This window comes from Helicoverpa armigera, chromosome 27, assembly GCF_030705265.1.
Source record: "Helicoverpa armigera isolate CAAS_96S chromosome 27, ASM3070526v1, whole genome shotgun sequence".
In the NCBI taxonomy this organism is placed as follows: domain Eukaryota; kingdom Metazoa; phylum Arthropoda; class Insecta; order Lepidoptera; family Noctuidae; genus Helicoverpa; species Helicoverpa armigera.
In genome coordinates this window covers 7,589,405-7,617,200 of record NC_087146.1, presented here as the reverse complement: position 1 = coordinate 7,617,200, position 27,796 = coordinate 7,589,405, and the positions used below count along the sequence as shown (strand labels likewise).

Sequence of the window (27,796 nt, the reverse complement as noted above, 5' to 3'; positions counted from 1 at the left end):
CAGTGGGATTCATTGATAAAATTCTGTCATCTCTTAAAACTATTTACAAATACTTTTCCAAAATCATATTTACAACAACACCACACACTCAAAAATACTGGACACAATCCAAAACATCGATATCGAGGGGTCATGAAATGGGAAACGGGTCAACAGGGTCACAAGGTCACGTCTTCATGCTTCGGGACCCCCAAAACAAGTGGGACTTACTCAGACCTCCACGGACCCGCGCGTGAATCCGAAAACGGACAATTGTCGGGAAAGAAAATGGAAAAAACACAGATATTATTTTGGCTGGCAACATTATTCAAGGGCGTGCATGATCTCCGTTAAATCATCATGCTATTGCAATCCAATCATATTTTTAAAATAAAAATATATAATATTAAAATAATAGGGTAAAGTGTCTAAATACATGCCTGATTATATTTGCTTCGAACGAAAATTAATCGAAATAAAAACGAAATTATAATTTAGTTTTTAAATAAAACCACGTTATTCAGCTAATTTCCTACTAAATAGAGGTTTAGGTGTTGGTGTTTATTCCCCATACTACTAGAAAACAACCTATTTAATAAAACATAACTATATACCACAATTCATCTCTATATAAAGAAAAAAAACCTACAAAATTTAAGCTTTCGATACGTCGATAAATAATTATGAAAAAATCTACATACAAAATACAATTTACATAATTAAGACTTGTGTGTTGTCTAGTACACATTTTAGTCACCAATTTATTAAAAACATGCTTTCATCTAAATAACACACATCGAATCTACTTCTATCATTTATGTATTACTCATTTTGGCCTAAAAGACTCTGTCTCTTTAGATTTTCTTGTCAAGTCTGATATGCAAGAAAATCATGTTAATGACACTAAACCTAATTTTTGGCATACAGTTCTAGCTCAATCATTTAACAACTATTTAAGTTATATTTCCCTATGAATATTTAGTGCCGGATTTACCACGAATAGCAACTCGGAAACCTAGACATCGACCCTAGTACTTGGGGCCCCACTACCCTGTATGTATACCCTATAAGTACTATAAGTCTACAAAGGCCTGATGGATGATAGGCCCCTTTTGACATTTGATGGTAAGCGACGATGTGGTCGAAGACGCATGCATGCCTACCAGTAGCCCTATTCACTCTTGATTTGAAGACTCTCAAGTTGCCGTTTTACATTTAAAGGGAGTTCACAAGTAGGGGTCTATAGTAGCCCGCAATTAGGACCTTTAGGGGCCCATTAGTGGAGCATACATTGCAGGGCGCTCTCTGCAAGTAAGACCTACAAAAGTTCGCAAGTAGAGCCTTCAGGGTCCCGCCAATGGAGCATACAGGGCCCCGCTAATAAGGCCTACAGATGCTCATAAAGAGACTCGCTAAAGATCGCTCCAGTAGCCGAACTGAGGTAATTTAATGTCGATAATTTGACGCAACCATATTTAACGACTTAAATCCGGCACTGCACATACCTACTAACACTACTTTAATCCCCATTATCACACCAACACCGACCCCCGTAACATTCAAACACACAGTATAACACTATACAGTAAACACAATATGTATGTAAGCCCTACGGTACCTATATACGAGGTGACTAGAGTTCTGAACTTGCGGTGATTCCCCTTGATCTCTGGTAGGTCCACTGATAGCAATATTAAATGTCATGTTATTATTTTAGTTAGGGACTGACGCAGTGAGGGATTTGGTCTTGTGTTTTATGTACTTTTGTGTATTTTTGTCGAAGAAAAACTTGATAATTTCTGTATAAAACATACAACCATCCGAATGGATGGAATAAAGGTAATTTATCTCATTGGTTAATAAATTACAGTGACAAAATATTTTATGTCAGTTAATTTGATTATCAGAATTTATTAAATATGTAGAATATGATCTATTTTCTGCTATCAATATCACTCTTATACATTTTTTGTTTGGAAACACAAGTATCACATAAACTTGTGTCTCAATTTCAAACCATGGTGTTACTGGATAAAATATTGAATTTTATAGATCATTGTCGTTCTAGTGGCTTATCATGAAATGTACTACTAAGACCACAATTTTATTTTCACAGTATTTCAAGAAGTTCATAACTTTATTAGAATTTGTTTGTATGTATGTACGTTTAAAAGACAAGACCAACTCCCTATAAGCGAATTCAAGGCTGCGTCGCAGAAAAACAGAAGAATTTTGAAAAGGGGATTAATTTTACTCTGTTTTAAAACACATATCTTTGTAATAATTTTAGTAATTTTGTTAACATACTTTCAAGACTCCTTTTACACAACCTGTAATATTATTTGACTAGATATTTTATGCAGTTTTATTTTACGTTTAGTCTCCGTCCCGGGTTGTCAGACTTTCTGGCTTCTTATACAGCTTATGACGACTGCCAAAGATGTTAAAGTAACAGCCCAAATCCACCATGCCTTCCGAAACACGGTAGGAACTCGACATAACAAGATTGTCATTGGTCACCCATTCACGGAGCGACCGTGCCAAGCGTTCTTAACCTTATAAAGATCGAACCGTGTAGGTGTTAACTACTTTCCGACCACCGAAAGCAGTCTTTGTACGTACACACTGTCTTTGGCACATTATGTAGTTGTAGTTGATCAACTACCTAGAAAATAGATCAACTTATTTTCCGGTCTTGTTATTTTCCGGTGACATATAAATCTAGACAATTCGTGAGCTATGATTTTAAAAGCTTTTATTAGTCTACCATAAAATATAGGAGTCTCAAAATATGTTAATTCTAACCGCCCCATATTATGGATTAGGCAACATACAGACGTTAAACACAATGTTAGCATTTAACTATAGATGGATCAAAACTACTATAAAAATTGTATCACGAGTTATTGTTATAGATAGAAAATCGAAAGGGCAATAAGTATTTAACAAAAGTCACCTGTCTAGCCTTTTGCTGAAAATCTTATTTAAAGTATGGGAATCGAACCCATGATAAGTACATAAAAACAATATGTTATAGATATTCGTGTCCAATTTTATCGTAGCTTTGCATCTAAAAGGACCTTTATTCATAAGAAATGTTACATTGAAGATTAGTGGGCGAACAGTATGTTTTTATATAAAGTAATATTTTGTGATTTATTTCTGTGGAATAAACTATGCTGCAATTGTTTCATTAAAATATCCATATAGCTCATATATCATAAAGAAGTTAGTGAGCTATTCAAAAGCTATCTTGTTATTATATTTTGTCTTAATTATAAAATTGTTTTCACCCACTAATCTCCAAGAAAACCTCAAAAACATATAATCTAAAACATTAGGATTGTCTATTCGGTAAAATCTAAAAGACAATAGCATGAAATTGAGCTTAACTAATGGCAGGAATTTAAAAGAAGACAAATACTTGAAATTATTTAGACTGGTAACCCTAAATTGTAGATGGCAACATTGAAATACCATAGAGTTAGGAACATTTTGATTATAAAAGAGGTTGTAATGTAAAGCATAGAGTAATACTCACACGAAGGTATTTTCTTAAAGACAGTTTTAGCCATGAAATCTAAAATCTCTGCGCGTAGAAACTCGGTCTGTGTACGGAAACTGTGTCCTGGAATTATTAAAGAAACAATTATTTCTAGAAACAATACTTAGATCCATATACTTATTATGGCGACGGCGAAGCCATCTTGAATTCGAAATTTACCTAAATCACAGCAATATTGCTGATTATCTGTGGGAATCCCAAGTGATTTCATTATCATATGCCTAGCCTTAGCCCCAATGAAGTGGAGTCGGCTTCCAGTGTGACCGTGCCCTTGATAAGACTGGTTGTCAGTCTTTGTGGCTTCTGACTCTGATGTTTATTTATTTATTAGGATTGCACACAAGATTCACACAATAAGTTGTGCTATTTTATAGTATAGGTCAAATGTGCGCTCCCAATAACAGGCGACCTGTCACCGACAAATAATTCTCCTGTCTTTCGAGGGACCTGTCACCGACACGGAAGGACTAATCATGACATAGACGGTCACCCATTCACAAACCGACTCCCTGTGCTGTTTCTTAGTTAAATTCCTACTCAAAAGTAAAGAGAAGGAATCTGAAAGTATGTGCTTACCCCATCATGTATCATGCTCTTCCACGTATGCTCAAGTTTCTTCCGCAGCCGATACGACTGCAGGATGTCGATGATACCAAGAAACAGGAGGAGTCGCTCGCCGCGGGCGTTCCGTGCCGGAATACCGCCAGGACTGGAAGTTACAACGTACTGTTATGTTCCTGTCCTTTCTCCATTACATTTTAACATAACCTATCATCTTGACTTTATCCCATTTCAACCATTTTTTTCTATCCTTCTTCATCTCAAAAGTATCGCCTTTAAACCAGACTTATAGTGTCGCCCGGCTAGAAATTCAAAATACTCATATGTGCGTCGTTCAGTCAGCTTAAAAGAAGCTGAACAAATGAAAATTTCAAACCCCGTCTCGTTAATAGCTTACCAAAGTATATATCTTTCTTTGAAGTTTAGGATGCAAAAAATTTGGCGTTTGTGTTGTTTAGAAATAATGACCCTTTACTTTGTGATACAATTTTGGCTACTTATGAAGCTCACCGTAAATAGTGTACTTCAGAATCTCGATAAAAAATTATGGGTATAATTTAAACAATTTTCAACAATTTCAGATATTCCATTTGATCCATACGTCGACAGGGTAAAGTCGGTTCTTCAACTACATATTCAGGGTCAGATTACAGTGTTCTCGGCTTAATAGACTTCCTGGCTTCTAACTACCCTCATTCCTTCATCATCATCGTGATCTCAGCCATAGGACGTCCACTGCTGAACTTAGGCCCTTAGATCTCCACAGATACCTGTTGGAGGCGACCTGCATCCAGCGACCTTTATTCCTTCAGTCCTTCTATAATCTATAACAAGTCAGTATCTACTCACGGCACATCCTCTTCCTCATCAATAGGCTCGCTCTCGGCCTGGATGCTCTCCATCGCGGTAGAGTGCGCTACCAGCCGCTGTCGGTTTATCGACCTGCAACGAACCGTTATGTTGGTATACTGGGTGAAGTGGGTGTTTGTTGGCACAAGTTGGGGTTAGGAAGGTGGGTGAGTTTCAGTCTCGGGAACAAATTGGAGTAAATACCTGGATAGAATGTAGGCTATGACAGTCCTAAATAATGTAGGTTTTATTGGGAAAAGGATTTTGCAAAATTGTTTCAGGAGATCCAGAGATTATCCCCTACGAAGTCAGAAATGCTCCATAATATTTGATTGGACATCAAACACATAAGCGGATCATCCATTTAGGATGCCATAGACATGTCAAACTTATTATATGTATTGATCTTTGCGTCTGAGGTTCAAAAATAGAGATCGGCAATCTATTGAAGAAATAAGCAATTTGAAAAGGTTTTCAAATCCGGTAGATGGGGTTACTGTCATAACAGAAAAAGGACGATTGCAATGTACTATAAATGGAAAGAAAGGGAGGAGAGGTATAGGAACTTGTTCATTTGGATGTTAAAATTTGTTTTAATGAATTAGATTTTAAATATTGATGAAATACAATATTTCGGACGTTAAGATGTATCAAGTAAAGAAAATACGCATAAGTATTAATAATTAGCAAATATAATTGTGACATAACCGAAATATTGCCTTCCAACATTCCATACAAACCTTGAATGAACGATTGAACGAATTAATGCAATCAGTAATTCAGTAACATGTAGTATATGCATGCTTTTAAATTTCATACACATTCACTTTTTGAGGACCCATAGCGACAAATAAAAAGTACATATAGATAATACATAATCACTCACATAGTTTTAATATATTTTATAATTTTATTATTTACTTTCGCCAGCGTTACACCGGCCCGTGGCGCCTACTTAGCGCATCCGGATAAAAAGTAGGAAATAGCCTTTCTTGATAAAAGGTAATTTTCAAATAGGTTCAGTTTTCCAGTAGTTTCTCAGATTAGTTCCATCAAGCAAATAATTTCTTTAACTTTATGATATTAGAATAAATTATAGTTTTACTATATTAAATCGCTATGGAACCTCAACAAACCATGTTAGAACATGCATAATAATTACCAATAAATAGATACACAGTTAAATAGAGAGATAGTTCTGTCATCTGTTATTCGAGTTAAAATGCCTAAATATTAGATCACGGGACGTAGCGTGGTCAATTGATTATCAGTATACAGTTATTTGATTAAACGTTTAATTAGTACAAAAAATCCATTTTCAAGTTTTAAATTGATATTAAAAAACCATTTTCAACGGACTTTCAGAGTTTTAATGTTTTCTGTGCTGTACTTGATTGTAAGTTAAAAGTAATTATTATCCATAACAGTCTTGAATCAGTCGACTAAACAGCGTATAGATGTGTGATTGAATAGCTATTTCAACAAATTGGATACACCAAACATATAGGTATGCGAAATTATTCATGTAATTAACGTTCTTTCTGTACACATCCACAAGACAAATATCATTTGTAACATTTTTTTTTTTCAATTATTGTAATATTTTCGGAAATTACACTTCTATATACTTTTAAGGATGAGTACAACGTAATTACATGCCCCATGCATCTCAAACAAAGAAAAGACAAGCTTAACCCAAAACGCTAAACCCAACCATAAACAATCAATAAAATAACCACCGACAATCAACCACCACAGATAAAAATACCAAAAATACACAGATAAAAAAAATATTTTACAAAATTAATAGTAATTAATTAATAAAAATTAACATTCAAAAACACATAAAACTGAATATTACTGTGTCCTCTTGACTTGCGCGGTGAAATCCTCCTTGCCTTCGGATCTGAAATATTGTTTTTAAAGAAATAAAATACCGCCACCGATATTGAAGAAAAATGTGCGAAAATTTGTACAAATAAGGTTGGTGTAGTGCTAAAAAATATTTGTGTTGTTTGAAAATAAGTTTGCAAATATAAAACATAGAAAATCTTAAAAATAATTATTGGTCGATGTCATACTTGATGATTGCCATACTTTCTGGTTTCTGAACATAGATTTATTTGAGAAAAGCGGGTGAGCTTTATTTGTGTGCGTGATTCTTTTCGTGCGATCCGGCAATATGACCACTATTGAATCCGCCCGAGCTTACGCGTACAAAAACAATATGTATGTGCAATTACACACACAAGTATAGCTCTCCCACTTTTGTGAAATAAACCATTTTACCCCTAACGTCTGTGACAGATGTGCCATCGGCATATACGCCATTTAAGTTGACACTTATCTAAAGATAAACCACCTTAATATGACTATTTATTCAAAAACATAGTATAAAAATAAGATGCGGATAAAAATCAATATAAATACAGAAATAATGATTACGTAATCAATTTAATCATTATTTTAATCAGTAGTTCATTCGTTTGACATTGGTTTATACGTATATGGTCATCAAGATTGATTACCTTTGGTTAAATGCCTACTAAAATGAACTGTACATAGTATCTTATCACAAATTAAGACACAGTATACAGTTGACAGAGTTTATACTCTGTGCAAGGGATCATTTAACCCCATTCAACCCACGGGTGTCTTCATATCACCCTATATAATCTATAGCATATTAAATAAATACTCTTTAAGGCCATACCTCGTCCTATTAAGACCCTTCCTAGGTTCCCCTCGGCATCATCACCGTCGCTCTGTCCTGAGTCTGTGCGTTTCCTGGCTTCCGTCTTCTCGCGTTGAGCCTCGTCTAGATTGTGGATGCCGACTAGGAGGGAGTAGTCCATGATCTGGAAGCGTGATTAGAAGATTATTTTGTAAAATATCTGAAGCGATTTCAGTTGAGAAAACTGGTAATTGCACCCATATGAAAGGAATCTAGTCTTCCTTTGTCTTGAATGGGTTATGTGAGACTGAAATATTTTTCCATAATGATTAGTTCATGAGATTAACTCTCCAGCTTTAGAAATTTGTTTCTCGGTTTCTCCCGAGGAACAACTTCCTCCAGAATGATATATGGGAAGCCTATGTTGCTCGTAGTATAGTTATCTGATAGTGAAAGTAACGTGAAATCGTTACAGCTGTGTCCGAGATTCAGGAGCACACCAACAGAACAATTTTCGATAACTGTATATCCTTTATATGCAAAAGTTATAATATTATAGTTAAAAGAATCTATAAACGCGCAATGCAATTTCAGGCTGAACCAAGAATCGACCCGGGACCCTTCTCTGTTTGAGAACAGTCCTACACTGTAAAGAAGAGACCTATACCCCACAAACGGATAAAAGGCTCCCTATGTAAAGTACATACCTTAAAACTCTCAAGCACCCGACAATCTCGCTGCATGGTCTTTATCAGCGCGTTGTAGGTATCAGCTTCTAGGAACAGACCCTCGGGATGATGCTCCATGAAATCCAGGTCCTTGTAGGTGGGCGATGTCTTTGACGTTCTCCTTTGTTCGCCTGGGAAAAAAAATGAATTGTATAGTATTTTTAGGTGATTGCGAAGATGAGTTTTGTTTTCGGGTATATTATATGTGTGTTATATTATTTTTAGCTGATATATTTTAGAAACGGCAAAATATATCGTTGGGTATTTTCGATAAAACTAATGTTGAATATGTGACGTATGCAAAGCTCCAACACGGTGATTGTGAGACACCATAGATTAAAGAGATAGGTTTTGGTTTTATTTGGGAACCTTCTAGCTAGTATGTTGCAGGTGATATTAAATAAATAAATAAAAATTTATTTTCTCTTCAATTACAGTGTTAAGTACATAATTCAAATATTCATTTGAAGATAATGAAATAAACTGACGTGTGTTTGTTGTATGACGTTTTTCATACCATTGACTGAGTTTAGGTGAAGGAAAACATCTTGAGGAAACCTGGACTTTAAAGTCTCGTTTAACGTTCATCCCTTCTCTGTACGAGAAGATCCTGTAATGGAACATTAGAATGGCTAAAATTATTTACGAGGGCGGGTCAATAAGTCCGTGACTTTTGAATTTCTGACCTCTTTACTGAAAAGCAACACTACTCCTGTTAACAGGCATCTATCAGGTGACTCCTGACAAAATTTGAACTTGCTGCGTCAGTTAGATTGTGTTTGACAGCTATCTTTATCAGACTACCCAGTAATCTGAGGAAAAAATGGAACAAAGTGAATTTCGTGTGCTCATTAAGCATTATTTTTTGCGAAAAAAAACCATTACCGAAACCAAGGCTAAGCTTGATAAATACTATGGGGACTCTGCACCATTGTTTTCAATCGTAAAAAAGTGGTTTACTGAATTTCGTTGTGGCCGTACAAGCACTGAAGATGCCGAACGCCCTGGACGCCCAGTTGAAGTCTCTTCACCCGAAAAAATCCACGGTATGGTGTTGGCCGACCGAAGATTGAAAGTGCAAGAGATTGTTGAAGCCATAGGGATCTCGCATGGCTCAGTGGTTTCAATTTTGAATGATCACTTGGCATGAAAGCTTTTCGCAAGATGGGTGCCGCGTTTGCTCACAGTCGACCACAAACGCAATCGTGTAACAACTTCACAGGAAGGTTTGGCGTTGTTTAATCGCAATATAGAGGAGTTTTTGCGCTGTTTTGTAACAGTGGACGAAACATGGATCCATCACAACACACCAGAGACCAAACAACAGTCAAAACAGTGGGTTCTAATGTGTGTGTTCTAAACAGTGGGCCGATTTTGAGGACCTCGACAAATCCTATTTTTTGGAAGGGATAAAAAAATTGGAGAAGTGTTGGACAAAGTGTATAGAGCTCAAGGGGGACTAAGTTGAAAAATAAAATGATTTATTTATCAAAAAATCTGTGTTTTATTCCAAAAGTCACGGACTTATTGACCCGCCCTCGTATTGTAGGACTACTTCAAGCTACATACCTTCCTCTTATACGTAGAGCCTTTCAGATCGTATTTCTGATGCAGTTTAATGGACGAAGGTAGCAGATTGTTCATGGCTACCAGTCTGACGTTCTTACTGTTGCACTGGTAGCAGTACAAACCGAAGAATTTTGGTAATAATGTACGTGGGTTCTGAAATAGATAAAAACATAATATTAGAAATCTGTCACCAGCATTATAAAGACTATTTAAATATCATAAAGTAAGTCTTATGTAATAAATTATCAGCTGTATGTAGTTCTGATGAATATAAAATAATATGGTAATGTCGAACTGATCTGATGATGGAGGCGAAAGATATGAACTGGGACTTCATGATGGAACATCGTGTAGCTGTGTTACAAAGGACCTGTAATAAACTTTGCAAGCATGTTTTTTCTAGAATTTTAAATTATTAATTTACTACCTTCCACCCGCAGCTTCCAGCCCCGAGATAACTGCTTTCCGTCGCCGGATGGTGACAAAACTATCCTATGTCCTTCGCCAGGGTTTAAGCTACGTCTCCTCTAATCTCAGCTTAATCAGCCCAGCCATTCACGCGTGATATCGTGACCAAGAGATATGATGATTCATTTTAATACAATAAAATTTATTCTCTTTCATTATGGCTGTTCGGAGCGAACTACAGTAAAATGTAACCAACCTGATCGAGATTCAAGTAGTATCCAGGCAGCAGTTTCTGCAGAAACTCTCCCTCCTTATGCTGTACAGTTTTGATGATGAACTCGTCATCATTGGTGAGGTAGAAGATGCTGCCCGAGGCGCCAGGGTTGCTGAGCTCGCGCAGCGGGGCGCTACACATCGACATCTGGTAGAAATTCATTAACATAATATGCTTTGGAGGAGACATTGTTTGGTAAGCTCGCCTAAATGTTCTGATGTTCTTTGTGTGATAGTAGTCTTTTGAGATTTTTTCGTTATAGACACGTTCTGTTCTATTTTTGGTGTTTTAGACCGTGATAGACTTTTGTGTTAAGATTAGCTACTTTATTCCCCTGATACCTATACTAATAACCTATGTAGGTAGATAATGGAGTATTTTTGTAATCTAAATTGGCCATCTTGTTAGGAAGTTATATAACTTTATTAATAACCCTGAATGTTATATTCATGTGCTCATAAAACATGTTTTTAACTGTGGGTAATATTCAATACTATGTATAAAGTATGTATTAAAAAGAACATGACCTACCTAAGAGTAACAGAATATTGTGTTTGTAGTGTATTCCTGTATTTTGTTTAAATAAATAAAAAATCTAGCTTATCTTAAATATTATCTAGCTTATCATTTAGTGAAATATAAAAATCTAGGTGCAATCATGCAACATTTAGAAAATCAAAAACGGCTACGTGATTTTTGGGAATTATCGAAAATATTTTGGGTGTCTAAAACAGGGTGGGTATCATATCTACTTTTAGGTTGCGGGATGAGAAATTCAAGCATTCTGTCTATATTAACTTCCAGATCTGAAGATATAATCATTATTCATAATCTTGATGAAATTCTGTTTAAGCCTCCTCCATGTTTCGGAAGGCACTATAAATTGGTAGATCCCGGCTGTCATTTTAACATCTTTGGCAGTCGTTAAAGGTAGTCAGAAGCCAGAACGTCTGACAACCAGTATACTTGCCCAGTATAAGTAAGTAACAAGCTTGAAGAGGTCAGATAGGCAATCGCTACATGTAAATATTTTGCTCTCTTGGAATTCTGTACCTATGGCGTTGCACCCGCAGCCTACAGGAGCCTCGTCTTTGCTAAATGACAAATGTCCTGTGAATCTCATCATGGTATACAATGCAATTTCCATAAAAAGTGACAATAAAGAATTCTCAAGTCAAATAACTTTGTCACTCTGGCATCACTATTTGACGCCTCATGCATGTGTCTTAATATAATTCTATGGACAATGAATTTGATAGCTGCGCGCACGCAATGGCCAATAGATGGGACAAACTTATTTGACGTGATCTGTACATTTACCTTTTAGAGTATTCAGTAAAAAGTACCTATATTTTTTGTCTAACACTGGCCGTTTCATATTCAAATGATCACAGGACAAATGCCATTAAAGACAGAGCTACAAAACTACCACACAAGAACATCTAAAAAAGCGTTCCAATCTATGCAATACAGAGGTCTTACTAGGAAATCATCAGGCTGAACTTCGAACAGGTCCCGAAAGTATCGGAACGCTATCGGGGCGTAAGACTTAAACTTGAACTCTGAGTAATGATGAGCTGGTGTATGGTTCGAGCCCTCGTGTGGGAAGTTGGTCGTTTCCACCGTCATAAAGTCTTGCATGAGAAGATCTCGTTCAGGTTTGGAAGCTAGCCCGCCGATTGCATGCTGGATTCCTGTGGAAGAAGATTGGTTTTATATTAGAAAAGAAGAATAAAAATATGGTAAAGGCGTATTTATAATAAAAGAGCAATTACAACTGTAAGACCTCAAAGGCACATAAACATCTATTGAGCATAAAATCTTAATTACATTCAAACATACAAGGCTAAGTTCTAAGACTTAGGCCGGAGTTCACATACATACAACATAAACGTTAGTTTTCTTAAAACAACTGTTTACTATGAACTTTAAGGTTCAATTTTCAATGTAAGTGAGGGTATTGGGTTGCCCGGGTAACTGGCTTGAGGATTTCAGATAGGCAGTCGCTCCTTGTAAAACACTGGTACTCAGCTGCATCCGTTTACACTGGAAGCCGACCCCAACATAGTTGGGAAAAAGTTAGGCAGATGATGAAATCTCAAAGTGAACAGTTGTTTTGAGAAAAACTGACGTTTACGCTGACAGTGAACTTGGGCGTTACTCTTTGACCGAAGTCGCTAATGAGTTAGCATCGTTATAAGGTAATTATATTGTCAGCCATTACATGTACTGCAGCTGTTTGTACTCTACGTCAGTAAGAATAAACAGTTTTTCTTTGAATAGAAGTTTTTCTAGCGGATGTTAGATCCGATTAATGTCTTTGTTCAAGTCCAAGTGTTATTGGGTTTTCCATTTTGGCTTAACTCTGGGGAGTCAAAATCTATTGTTTGAAGAACTGTTAGAGACAGGTCGACATGGCAATAGGCGTACAACTTGAGACGAGGGTAAAGGGATAACCTAGGATATGCCTCCACCCGCAGCATTGTAGTGTAATCGAACCAGCACACTTATGCTTGAGAAGCTGACGCTTCAACTGTTATTCCACTACAACTATCATTCCTCCCTTATTAATGGTTCAACCGCGTCCTAAGGGAATTACTCGCTACAGACGAATATAAAGTTCTTTCTCAGGGTCAAGACTGCGTGAAAGCAACACAGACAGACAAAGTTAGATTATTATTATTATTATTCTTTATTGCACACATAAATACATTTGACACACTGAAAACGGAGACATTATGTACAACGGCGAGCTTAACCCAGTGTTGGGTTCTCTTACAGCCAACCTTAGAGTGAAAGAGTGATTTGATGGGGTAGGGCGAATGTGCATTCGCATTTATAATTATGGTAATGATACTGCATGTCTTTATTTATTTGACTCAATAGGGTATCCTCTCAAATCAAGCACACAGACCCCAAAGAAACAGCTGTTATATTTATTTATACCATTAAAAAACATCAAGACGTCGATAATACCCAAATTGATGTCATGTAAAATATTCAGGTTAAGACGCACACCGCGAGGGCACACAAGTACTTCCGCGTTAAAATAACTCGGTCCCTTTCAAGTGCCGATCGAAGAATGAAAACGTAAAATTCAAGATCTTTTATAGATCATATTTTGGACATCATATCAACTGTACTAAATAAAGAAGTTTACTCATCTATGCTAATATTATGAAGCTGAAGAGTTTGTTTATTTGAACGCGCTAATCTCGGAATCATCTGGACTTATTTAGAAATTTCTTCGAGTGTAAGATAGCTCATTAACCGAAGAAGTGTCTATGCGTTATTCCGATGTATATTTTAGCTATTAGATACTGACAAATTTCATCAGAGTACCATCGGCAGTTTTGCGTGAAAGAATAACAATTATACCACATCCAAACAATCAGTTTTATAAAGTGTGATGACTAATAGTACTGCTGTTTTATTATTTACAAGTTTTCCCTATACCCAGTCATTGCTCTCTACTCTGTACCTCACGATTTATCTATCACCTACAGCATGAGGAAAACCTACAAAAGCGGTTAAATAAGATGAAGGATCCAGTTTTGAGGGCAAAAAGTAACTGCTAAGAAGAACAAAGTTCAGATACAAAAGAAATAAATGTTTGGAAAACTTGGGTATTTTGAAAAAAAACTGACCAGGTGCTAGTTGTAATCGTGCTCCAAGGTTTCGATTTAAAGCATCCTTGTTAGTATTTATAAATGTGACAGTAACTCTGTCTTCCAAGGCAAAACTATAGAACAGATCGAAATGAAATTTGGTACACAGGAGTCTAGAGTCCGATAAAGAACATAGGCTACTTTTATCCGGGTGCGATAAGAAGCTCTTTCAAAACACCGGTGGAAACGTGGAGAACGGCTAGTACATAACAAGGGTGAAATAATACCATATTTTGAAGAAAGTGTGTAAATAGTTTCTTGCCCGCTCCCAAAAGAGATCCATCCCATGGAGACATGGGACCAACTTTGGAACCATGCCTTGCCTTTGGAACGTTTTATAAGACCCCGCAAAGACCTTTTTAAAATGAAAAACATCTGACTTTGACTTTGAAAGACCTATCCTGAACGTTGCAAAATACAGCATGACAAGGTCCTACAGAACAGTATTTCTATAGCCTGATGCAACCTTGTCACAGCGCGGCATCACGACCTTGGATTATATCAACTTCCTATGCACCAGAGGAAGCAGTCTCGTTGGTATTTTTCCTCCATTTCTTACAATTCGTCGTGTGTTTTGTATAGAACTGAACAATGATTTCAGCATTTACTACAATTTACTCAGTAAATGGAAATGATAAAACTATCTATCGCTAGAGACTTCACTAGCATCCGTAGGACCTACTTCGGGCACCCAGATAAAAAGTAATCTGTAGCCATCCTCGATAAATAGTCTTAACTTTGGAAGTTGTTTTCAAATCAGACCAGAAGTTCCTTAGATTAGCGCAATTGAGCAAGCCAAAAACTTTTCAGCATTATACTATTAGTAATTACAGATACCGTGTTTCTACGCATTTATTTTTCAAATGAGTATAATAAAACAATAATTGGTTTATTGTAATTACAACAATACTCGTGGATCACGTGATTCAATATTTTTATTCTATTATCCTGTAATGTATATGTGTTGGGGTCGGCTTCCAGAATTATCTGCAATAATGTACTGCAAATTATAAAAATCCTCAAAAGCGACTTTATCTTTATCCGACCTCAAAACTACTGAAGTCATTTGCAAGCGGTGTCCACCAGTAGGTAGAAGAATTTATGAGGAAAATTATAGTTCATACCTATACATAGCGAAAGGTCACTGACATCCATCACAAAACCTTAGAAATCACAATCGCTTAAGACTCTGATGCATGGGGTTACTTTCACAAAGATGGATTAGAAGAGGGACTAAAGGGATTTTGACACATCCCCGGTGACAAAGTTTGAGAAAAAGTCGAGGGCAAAAGCTAGTAGTTAAACCCGTGGAAAGAAATATAGAAACAGGGCAAAAGACGAAGAAGATAAGCCGAAGTCGATCGCTACTCCCCGGTAAGTAAAAGCACGCCTCAAACGACATTTAATTAAAAACTTAACCATTTAGAGATTATTTGAATCATCTTACCGCATACTATATCATGCATCAGCATTTTGGAATCCATTTTGATCACTACACCAACACATCCATATAAAAATCGTGCCTTCGAGGGCACGTGTCAACAACGTTCCCGAATGCTACTCAGTAGCAGTCGTTGTTACAATTCCACGTCAGAGGCCTTCAGGCGGATTTGAGAACACTCTGACACTAGGACTTGTTAGGTGATTAAACCTGCAGCTCACTCGATAAGAAGAAGATGAAATATGCACTTTGAAAACACCACTTTATCACTTAAAACGCCACACTTGGTATGAAACTGAGTTTATACTAAAATAATATCCTTAATTGTAGTTTTTGCTGGTTTTCCTTATGAAACAATTAATAATAAGTTGGGAATTCATGTCCTTCTATTATGGCGTTTAGTTAGTGACTGAGTATAATATCGTTTTGACGGGAAACAGGTCCATATCAGTTTTATGCTTTGTATGTATTTACAATGTTTTGTGGCTTTGGACAGTTAGTCATTTAGGGATGTCAAGTTAAATAGGTAATTGTTTTAATTCTAAAGTGGTTTTAATTATTAATTTGGTCTTGTAAAAGCCCTGTTCTGCGGTAAACCCTAAATACGAGATCGTAAAACCGGCGTGACGTATAGAAATTACAGAAGAATCTACAGTTACAGTTCTCGTCAAATTACTTTGCCGATGTGAATTTGGTTACAAGTTACTTCAGGATTGTCTTATTCTACGAGAAAAACACTATTATGCATACGCACGGCATCAAAAGGTCACTTCAGAGCTTAGTTACCGTACTTTATTAATGTCAAAATTAAATGGATTGTGCCAACCCTTATTTCGCGTAAAGGAAATAATAACCAATAGGTTATTTTGCAATGTTATTTTATCAAACAAATATGTGCCATTACAGTACCTAAAATCGTCTATATTTAGTGTCCTTGAAGTTGAAATAAACATGGTAATAATTGAGTAGTTAATTTTGGCTATAAATAAACAATAGTAAACAAAACTGCAAAAGCGAGATTCTACTGGTGTGCAGTGCAGAACTACATGTTTCTACTGGTCTACTCGCTGTAGCAAACAGTAACACGTTGTGTGCGAACATTTCTAAAATGTTCGCGAAACTGCACCCTTTGTGCGCGAACACATGCTAGCTGTGGACTTTCGCCGACGCGTACATTGTATATTTCTTGGTCACGAACAAATTTGGAGAAATATATAAGATAGATAGAAAGATATTCTTTATTATGTACAACAATACAAAAAGAAAAGAAAAAAATATTTAAAAAGTTGAGATGACTCAATGGGCGGTCTTATCGCTAAACGCAATCTTTCACAGACAACCTTTGGATGGATTGAGACGTAAGGAAACAACCATACAGCAACAGCTGCATAAGAGACTTCGATCTCCAATCTCAGGCAGATCTTACCTACTTATTTCTTTAGCCAGACTTCTTTAATAGTTTTATGACTCATACGGACTTCCCCGACCGATGAAACACGATTAAAAAACTCATAACAAAACGATAGTTAATAATAACACAAACAGATAAAGATTTTCCTTTTAACAAAAATACAACTTGTTCTCTATGAAGTAAATGTTTGATATAGGTATTTATATAGCTAATCTCTATAACATTTCTGCCTAACTTTGATGACAAAACATGATTCATCTATTTGCATGATGTTTTATTTTGAAGCTAAAATGGTTTGATTGGTTGACGCGCTTATCTCAGAAACCACTTGTCCAATTTGAAATAAAAACATTGTTAGAAATCCCATTTATCGAGGAAGCTAAAGGTTCCTTTTATCCGGTTACACGGAATAATTGCATAGGAAAAGTGAACAAGCTGACAGAAGTACGTAAGTAATAACATACCACTGTCATGTTGAGGAGAAAATCGTCCTTTTGGTACGTAAGTAAAATGTACCAACCTTGGCGGCAAGACAGCACTTTTTGAACGTCAGGAATTTACAATAGACAGCCCCAAAACGCCCACCCTTCACTACTTCCTACGTGTTTTGCTGGGAAGAAGTGGCGCAACAAACTCCCCAGCAACACACGTCTGTCTGTAGGTTAGAAGAACCGACAAATCATAAAACTGCATAAAATAGTTCTAAATGCAGCAAACATTAGCATTTAATTCCAAACAATGACCACAATCGATCACAATGACAATCGGAAACGGAAATATCGATAGTCATCTCGCGAATTTGGCTCCAAAACGATCACGTGGCAATCTGACTCAGAGTATTATCGGGAAAGACATTTATTGAGTCATTGAGTCACTGGTTGCATCGAGAATAAAACTAAAACCGGCCAAGTGCGGTTCGGAATCGCGCACGAAGAGTTCCGTACCATTATTTAGAAACGGAGCAAAAAATCACATTTGTTGTATGGGGGCCCCAAAATATTTATTTTAATCTAGTTTTCAGTATTTGTTGTTATAGCGGCAACAGAAATACATCATCTGTGAAAATTTAAACTCTCTAACTATCACGGTTCATGAGATACAGCCTGGTGACAGACGGACGGACAGAGAAGCGAAAACAATAGGGCCCTTTTTATCCTTTGGGAACGGAACCCTAAAAACTTCGTGAATGGTGACTACGTTTACGAAGAATAAATTCAGAGGTCCTTACGTCATACCATACTGGTTTTGGTATGATATTATCGGATAAAAGTTTTCGATTTGGTATTGTTTACTGCGAACTTCAGCTAGACGAATAACACGGATATATCATGCTGAATAGATTAATGGTGTCCAGAAAGACATTTGGCTATGGTGGCTGCTCCAATATAAGGAGATCGATGGGACGGGAATCAGACACCACCGGAGAGAGAACAAGCAGGACCAACATTAAAATGCTCTCGAGGTACGGGTATATCAACCCCTGCTTCTAAATAGCAAGGACTGTTGAGAACAGTTCACCTGATCCAAATCTTCAATACAATAGCCAGATACGTTGCAATCACATACATATCAGAATTCTGCATAACCTCCATAATAAAAATAAAAGGATCAGTTTTCTTAGGTTCAATAGCTTTGCGGTCAGTCGTGGACGCAAGGGATACCTATTTTACACAGAAATAATAAATATATAAGTAAGTGGGCCAATTGGCTGTCATGATTCTCAGAATTTTACATTGACACATAGATTCCCTAAGTATATAATTTCCCTCGACGTTTCTCTTAGAGGTTTTGCACAACATGAAGTTAATTCATCATCTCACAGTACATTTAACTGAATAAGCGTATGCGTATTCTCATCCTTTGCCTAGCCTTTTCCCAACTATGTCGGGGTTGGCTTCCAGTCTAACCGGGTACAGCTGAGTACCAGTGTGCCACATGGAGTGACTATTTGATCTCCTCAATCCAATACCCATTTCAGTTTGTCAAACTTTCTGTTCAAATGACACCCAAGACCTCAGCAATTAACGTGCCTCCCAAAACAGAGAAGCTCTTTATGATAAGCTAGATGAGAAGGTGATTAAAACGTCCAAATTACTTAACTGGTCATAAGGAAAGGTCACCAGGCACCATTGCATCAAAACATATGACGTCAAGGATTGGCAAATTGTAGCCGCTTTCTGTGAAATGGCTTGCAAAACCCGATCGACTTTTTGTGAAATGCATTCACAAGTGTCAATTAGTGTAATGCGCATTATAAATATCAAGGTTGGGGAATGTGGTAGGTACGGTTTGGGAAGGCCTATGTCCAAATACATACTGAAACAAAAGCAAATTTCCCCAGCTTGGGAGAGGCCTTTGTCCAGCAGTGGACGTTTTAAGGCTGTGAAACTACGAAGACTCACTGGTTTCCTACATTATGAGTAGCTAAATAAACCAATACCAAGAATGATGACAAAACAATTCTAGACCAATTACTAGTAAATAAAGCATTTTTTTGCAAAATTTTGGCAATTTTCGTAGAATTCCAGTCTTTTTCGGAAGTAGGTTTTGGATCTCAGAATGGACCCAGAGCTTTATGCTAGAGAAAGTCACAGAAGAATGTTGATAAAATTAAGAGATGGAGTTATCTGCAACTTTTATCACAATTTAAGTTTGCTTACGTTATCAACAACAGAACTGATATGGTCTACTGTTCTGTACGTTGTCCATAAGAGTAGATATGGTTCATTGACGTATATTATGACACACATGACAAAAGCGTGACGTAGACTAATAGTTTGGTTATCATTAACGTGTGTAACAGTGTTAAAAATACCAGCTATTAGTTTTCAAAATACTGTGATGACATATGCGGGAGCTTCAGATTTACTGACTAATAGCAAACTTTTCCTTCTGGAGCCCTTTGTGTACCAGGGCCGCGGTAACTCGCGCGAACAATCCCGCAGGCCCGAAAGTCTAGATAGATATAGATATCCCTGACTTGAAAAATAATTCAAATCAACGTCTTTATTTGTATTAAAACTTCGACTATCACAAACAGAAGAACAGTATTCTAAAATTAATAATTAATAGGAAAAAGTATACCCAAACCTAAATTAAATGCACTTTAATTAACAATCCGTTTTCGAGGAATATACATGTTATAGCGAAAATAATAACAACAGTATTTACTCAGCTAATATTCATAGATGTTACGTCAATAAATAATCAGCGAACATATGTACAAATGACTAATGCATTGTATTTGTTTATATACAAGTTGTGAATCATTCAATACCTATGTATGTATGTACTATCAACCAATGACATGTATGACCTAGTTTATCTCAAAACCGTTTGAAACTGCCAAAACAATAACGACTTCCTTTACAGTGCTTGCTGAATTTCGACTTTATTCTATTTGACTATATAGATATAATAGATATAATAGATGGCGCTATTCGCCAAGTAAATATAAGCTCCGTAAAAAATTCATTAAAAATAGTAAAAGCCTGTATAACAAGTTGTAAACCACATAAATAAGACGGAAAGTGTTCAAATATACAGTGACAGTGTTTGTAGACAAAAGTGGCATGTGTAAGTAACTTTAACCGAAAGCATCATACAGTGAAGTGATTCAGATAAAACAAACTTCTAGGACAAATTAGTACAAAATCCAGCAATATTGTATGTAATAAAGTTAAACTAAACATAATTGAAGCCAGTGAACAAATAACTGTAAGTAAACAGACATTAATAAGTGAAAAAAACGCTTTCTGCAAGCCAATTCAAATTATCAAACGACGCTTCAACGCTTCAACGATCTTTACGCCTACAACCTGTACCGATAATTCGCACATCGCTAGTGACAGGGTGGCGCGTTGGATTAGGCGCACAGCCAAATAGTGTTAAAGTGGCTGCTGGATCAAATCCACCTGACGCATGCAGCTTTTGCTTACTTTTTGGTTTTGTATGATTGCATGTATTTACTACAAGTTTTCTTTAAAGAATTGGTCAAGTTGAAACTTTGATTTTTTATTCGTTAATTTATTGCATTTTATTGACAAAATGCCTCTTCAACGAACACCTACGAAATCTACTAACGAATACGTTACTCTTCGTCGTCACAGAACGCTTACTAATGACTCACTTGATCTCTCCTTTGGATCAACAACTTCGGAAATAGAAAGACCTAATGCGATAGATCTCGATCTGCACTCGTCAATTCGCTATAGATGTGACATAGAAGACCTAAAACAAGAAATACTACAACTAAGAAAAGAATTAACGAATGCCCATGAAGAAATTAATAAATTGAAAGAAAATATGCTACAAACAAATAACAATGAATCAATGAAATTACGTCCAGAAACTAACCATGCAAAAACAAAGTACTAAAAAAGACCTAAAAGAAAAAAGGGCAAAATATTAGAACGTCATCGCCAATCTTTTCAAAGGTAATTCCAGCTGTTCGGATGCATCAATCACTGATGATGACACTATCATCGAACCCAACAAATTAGCGATCGGCCAGGACTTAACGACAGCAGAGGGCGCGACTATACCTAATTCCCCTCAAATAACTCAGGTGAATACTACAATTGAAGCTGCTCGAAACTCTGAACTACAGAACCAAACAACGCTAAAAGCAATGAAAGTAATGCTCGTGTTACCATGGATTCAGTACCAATACGCCGAGTTTGTTCAACAACACGCCATCTATGGAGAGAAGCAAACGACAACTTTGCAACAAAAATAATGACCAAGTAAATACTTTGTCGCAGTTTTGTAGCCCGATACCAGATGGCACCACTAGTTTGGTGAATTCATCGACACCTTTGTATAATCATAGCAGTAGTACAACTTTTAATAAAATTTGCATTATAAGTGATAACAATGTAAACAACATACTGAAAACAGCTGAAAATACTTTCATGCATTCTAAAATAATTCATTATTGTTTTCCAAATACAGGAATAACCGAACTGTTTGTAAATCTAGATTTAAAACTTGTCAATTATACTTTACAAGATTACTGTATTGTTTTGTTAGGTACAAAAGACTTTGAAATGTCTTTTAACTACAAAAAACTAGTAGAATACATTAAAAATAAATTAGAAAAAATAACTCATACTAATGTTATAATATGTTCCCCTAATTTTAAACTTGGTACCAATGTATATTTATTTAATAAGAGAATTGAAGCGTTTAACCACCATCTGTACCTAAGTAACCAATCATATGAATTTGCGTTCACCTTTGATACTAACAAACATTTAAAATATACTTATGATATGTTTTCAAAGTATTCAAATAAAATAAACAACACAGGTATATATATTATTTTCAATAAATTAAAAATTACATAACAAGTTTAAATAAGTGTTACGAACAATCTAAACATTCTACTTTACAGCTAAATGAATCAAATTCATTTGATAAAATTGATTTGGATACACAGATGAGTTCTAGCAATCACAAAGAGTTTTTTCGTTTACAATAAGATACGAGTAATGCATCAAAATATTAATGGGTTCCTTAGCAAGTCAGACATATTATGTGTAAATCTACAAGAACTAGATAAATGTGCAAAAAATGTGGATGTAATTTGCTTAACAGAGCACAACATGAACAAATTAGACTATGTGCATGTAACTTTACCAAACTTTAATTTAGGTGCATACTTTGCCAGAGAAAATAGAAATGGTGGATCCTGTATACTTATAAAGAAGATTCATAAATATAAAGTATTACAAGATATATGCAATCTAAGTGTTTGTAATGAAACCGAGTGTTCAGCTATAGAACTGACTGAACATAATTTAATTATAATTTGTATATATAGAACACCAAAGTATACCCAAGAAAAAATTGGTATATTTTTTAACACTCTTAATGCAATAATGTATTTAGTACAAAAATGGAAATCTAAAAAAATTATCTTATGTGGTGATTTTAATATTGACTTGTTAAAGAGAAACCCTATTTCTTTAAGATTTGAACATTTAATTGATAGCTTTAATATGAAAATAGGTTTACGTGAAATAACTCGCCCAAGCAGTAAAACATGTATAGATAATATATTTAATAATGTAAGAGGTAGTAAATGCGAAGTAATTGATCTTGGTATGTCAGACCACACTGCTCAGATATTGACGTGTCCCGTCAAAAAAACTTGTACACTCAGATATTGGTATACAACAAGAAGAGATTATAGTGAGGAAAACGTATCAAAATTTAAGGAATGTTTACAAAGCCTTAAGTTTCAGGAGGTATTTGATTCAAATGATCCAGAATTTGCCTTTGACAAGTTTTTTGAATATTTTAAGCTATTCTATGATCTTTGCTTTCCTGTCATAAAAATAAAAAATACATGTGTTAAGACAACAAGGTGGTTGTCCAAAGGAATAGGTAAATGTTGTAAAAATAAGAGAAATCTACTTTGGGATTATCGAGCCAATCCTTCAGAAAGTAAAAGCAAATTCTTAAAATTACAGTGCGCGCCTAAAAAGATTATAAAACTTACTCAAAAGTGCCAGAATAATTATTATATATTAAACGCAGACAATAAATCAAAGGCTACGTGGAGAATAATTAATGCAAATAAAGCCAATTTCCCAAAAGAATATATTACACAAATTAAAGTAAATGAACAAATAATAACTGACCCCAGTAACATTGCTAACGAATTTAATAACTTTTTTATCAACACGGTAAATGTTGATGATAACAATAAAATAAAATCTTTTTCTGAAACAACACAAAATGATAAAATTGACAGTAGTAGCAGACACAATACATCACACTCTTTATTCATGACCCCTGTAATTCCACACGATATATTTTTGCTTATTAAATCTCTAAAAATACCAAAAGTTCTGGTTATGACAACATTACAACCTCAGCAATAAAGTCGGTAGCGCACATCATTAGTCCAATTCTTTGTCATATCATAAACTTGTGCGTTGAACACGGCGTTTTCCCTAGTAAACTTAAAAAATCTGTCATCAAACCGCTTTTTAAAAAAGATGACAAACAAAACGTCGCATGCTATAGACCGGTGTCTTTACTCCCAATATTTTCAAAATTATAGAAAAATTATTTATAATGCAATCAACACGTATTTCGAAAAACATAATCTATTTACACAAGAGCAAAAAGGTTTCAGAAGGAACAAATCAATCAATATGGCTATTCATGATCTTTTAAAACCATTATATTGCAATATAGACAATCGAACACCTACTGCTACACTATACATGGACATGACTAAAGCCTTCGATTATGTCCATCACCAAACCCTCCTTGACAAATTATATAACTATGGAGTTAGAGGCAATGTTCACAAATTATTAAAATCATACTTGACCGATAGATATCAAAGAGTAGAAATAGATAGCATATGTCCAATTAGCAAAACAGTAAAAACTACTCTTCAGATTACAGGAAAGTGCATTCTGGTGTACCTCAAGGAAGCGTATTAGGGCCGCTTCTTTTTCTTATCTACATTAACGACTTCCCAAAATCAATTGAACATCCAATGATTCTTTTTGCTGATGACAGTACAGTCATTTTCACAGATAAAGAACTAAAGTCGTTAGAGGCCGCTATCAACACTACCCTCAAATTATTAATAGAATGGCTAAGGAAAAATAATTTAGTTATTAATTTAAACAAAACTAAAATTGTCACTTATCCACAAGAAGTGCAACATTCCCTAAAAATAGAATACAAAGGGACACAAATTGAAGAGGTGAACAGTACCAAATTTTGGGAATTTGGATTGATAACGACATGAAATGGCAGACGCACATCGATACAGTTTGTAAAAAGTTAAATCAGTATTCATATGCCTTATTCAAATTAGCCAGGGTAGTGGATCCATCTGTTGTACTAACAGCATATCATGCCTATGTGGCATCTACTCTTAAATATGGTGTCATATTTTGGGGTAATGCCACTAGTGCAGATTATATATTCAAAGCACAAAAAAAATGTGTTCGTGCTATAGCAAATATATATGTACCAGACTCTTGTAAGCCTCATTTCCAAAATTTAAAAATAATGACATTTCCTTCTTTATATATTTATGGGGTAGCTATTTTTGTTAAAACTAATAATAACATGTTCGCAAAACCGCAATCCAGGCGAAATGCGCTAAAAATTAGTTCGTTACCTCATAAAACCGCGCTTTTTGATAAAAGTTTTTTTAGCATGTCTACCAGAATATATAATAAGTTACCTGTAAAAATTTTGAAAACTTTAGATTTAAATGATTTTAAGAAAAAATTGCAAGCATTTTTAATTGATAAGGCTTATTATTCAATTTCGGAATATTTAGATGATAGTTTTAGTTAATTTTTTTGTTATGTTTTATTATTAGTTTAGTAGAGTTATTATAAGTTTAGTAGAGTCATTAAAAGTTTAGTTGGATTTATTATAGTTTTAGTAAGATTTGTTATTGTTAACTCAACATATTATAAAGATAATGTAAATAACCATATAGATTTTACCTAGTATTAGGTACCTACTAAGTATATCTGTACGCTCTACGAGCAGGGCATAGTGAAACATTATAATTACTAACACCTTGTAACCTACCTATGTTCACAGAAGAAAGAGCTTTGACTTTGACTTTGACTTTGACTTTGACTCTACGAAAACTTGTTTAAAGAGGCTTTTTAACGACGTCAAAAATCATCAAATGACCCTATCCGCTGTGGGTTAGCAGCGGTGAGGAATGTCAGACTCTTACTGACTAAAACCGTCGTGTTCCGTCGTAGGCCTTTTATGTATCAGGGCCGCAGTAACCCTTTCGAACAATCCCGCAGCCCTATATATCATTGGTTGATAGTACGTCCATATATTAAAGTTATTTTAAAATCCTATGCAACATTAAACGAGATTATTGCTATTTATCGGGCAATGTTCCAAAAGTTTGAAAATTGCACACGCCTCCCGGGAACAACTTCCCATAACAGGATAAATTAGAACCTATAGTAGTCACAAATTATTAAGTGACTTTATATCTAAAGTAATGTCATAAAGCTGAATAGTTTGTGTGAATGCGCTTATCTCAGGAACTAATGGATGATGGATATAAAATATTCTTCCAGTGTTAGACAGACCACTTATTGACGAAGGTTTTGGCTACATTTTATCGCGATGTCCAGGTTAGTTCCAACGGGATGTGGGTGAAAAGTTGCATTAGAACTTGCCTCACTTGAAATCGAATCGATCCTGCACTCGTACCTACTTAAGAAGAATATATTTGTAACTTTAGAAGATGATGATGGATGTCCTTCTTGACGTTTTCGTCGACGGCAACACCTTGCATAGACTAAACCAAATTTTGAATTGAAAATCTCTCCTATAATTTTTGAACTATAAAAACTACAGGCAAAAATATATTCTTGAGGTAGGTAAAAGCGTAGTCTATAAATAAACCTATGTAAATACGGCACACTTCCTAGTAGTTCCTAGGCAGTGTCTAGTTTATATAGCTAGGCATAATAAATGCCTGCCTGACAGGCATACACAATGAGGTTCCGACGGCCATTATTTAGTAGGTAATTATATTATTACTGTTGTATTTTATGACTTACTAGTGGGTGAAGTATCAACCTCTCTCAAGTATGAATGTGGGTTCGATTCCAGATCAGGCATATACCAATGCTACCACCCTTTAAGTCTGCATGTAGTTTCTTAGTATATCTTGGACCCAAGTGACTGGGTTTTGGAGGCCACTATAAACTGTAGGTCATGACTGTCATTGAGCATCTTCGGAAGTCGATACGGGTCAGAAGCCAGTAAGTCTGACAACCAGTCTTACCTATCCTGGCTCAGCCGTCAAATGCCCATGTCTCTGTCTATTGCTGGGAGTTTCTTGCGCCACTTCTTCCCAGCAAAATACAGGAAGTGGCCAAGGGCGTTTTGGGGACTGTCTCATGTAAATTTTGACTTTCAAAAGTGCTGTTTTACACCCAAGTTTGAGTTTGAGTTCTATGAAAAATTAACCAGTGTCGTTTTACAACACTTTGACTGTATATGACACGAACAGGTTAAAGTATAAAGTGCGCTTATCCGACAATTAAATCGACCTTGTGCAACAGACAAACCGCACACAATATTACGATTCGGGTTAGTAAGGACATAGAGCTGACATATTGCTGGATACGGCATATAATGTACTGTATACGGCATGTAATGTACTTTTAACCTAAATTCCAAACAAGGATTCTCAATTTTGATGTTATTATGTTTTTGGCGATGTCAAAATTACCATTTTCAATGGCCAATTTAGAATCCAGGAAAGAAAAGTTCGATTCGTAAAATTTGACAGATTAGGGTAGGTTGACCTGCTGGCGTCTTAACAAACCAACAAAAAATTTCTTTATTTATTCACTGAGATTTTCGGGTCGGGCCGCCAACTTTTTGTGGCTTTACGGAATAAACTATTTTGGTGATCTTCTTTAATGTGTACTTCAAGTAGCTCCGGGCAATACATAAGTATAGATAAAGCAATTAATACAATAACTATAGATATAATTATTGACAAAGATCAAAATATAACAATCCACAATATAATAAAGAATTGCATATAATCACGTCATTTTACATAAATCATTAACCCATGACCCTTGACCATGCCATGAGGAAAATCATGGTATAAACATATTTCTATTACCCA

At 35.6% G+C, this 27,796-nt stretch overlaps 1 pseudogene; it reads right to left on the bottom strand.

Moving 5' to 3' along the window:
• LOC135118968 (phosphatidylinositol 4-phosphate 5-kinase type-1 gamma-like) overlaps window positions 1–27,796 on the bottom strand; it is a 55,766-nt pseudogene that overhangs the window by 5,051 nt on the left and 22,919 nt on the right.